This window comes from Trachymyrmex cornetzi, unplaced genomic scaffold (genome assembly GCF_001594075.2).
Source record: "Trachymyrmex cornetzi isolate Tcor2-1 unplaced genomic scaffold, Tcor1.1 scaffold255, whole genome shotgun sequence".
Classification (NCBI taxonomy): Eukaryota; Metazoa; Arthropoda; class Insecta; order Hymenoptera; family Formicidae; genus Trachymyrmex; species Trachymyrmex cornetzi.
The window spans coordinates 26,232-26,589 of NW_017297220.1; positions in this window are offsets into that span (position 1 = coordinate 26,232).

Genomic DNA, 358 nt, shown 5'->3' on the forward strand with positions numbered 1-358 from the left:
ATTTTGCTTCGTATCATTGGAATTCTATTTTCTGATTGGTTGAAGAGCATCGTACGACGAAAATCGGATGCAGTGTGAATCCAGCATTACTGATTACGTCTTACGGACTTACATTTTTCGATGTGCTCTCGGCTTTATGATTACCTTATTGATTACGCCTTACGGCCTTATGTTTTTCTATGTGCTCCCGGCTTTAGGGTGCCATCACATGCGGCGTAACTTGCGTAAGCATAACTTGCGCCGACCAATCATATCATTTCACTTGAACATCAGTTTCTGTCTAGTCACTTTATGCTTTTTACGCTATTTTGTTGTTACGCCGAAACATGATAGAACCACTATGCGTCGAATCTAATTT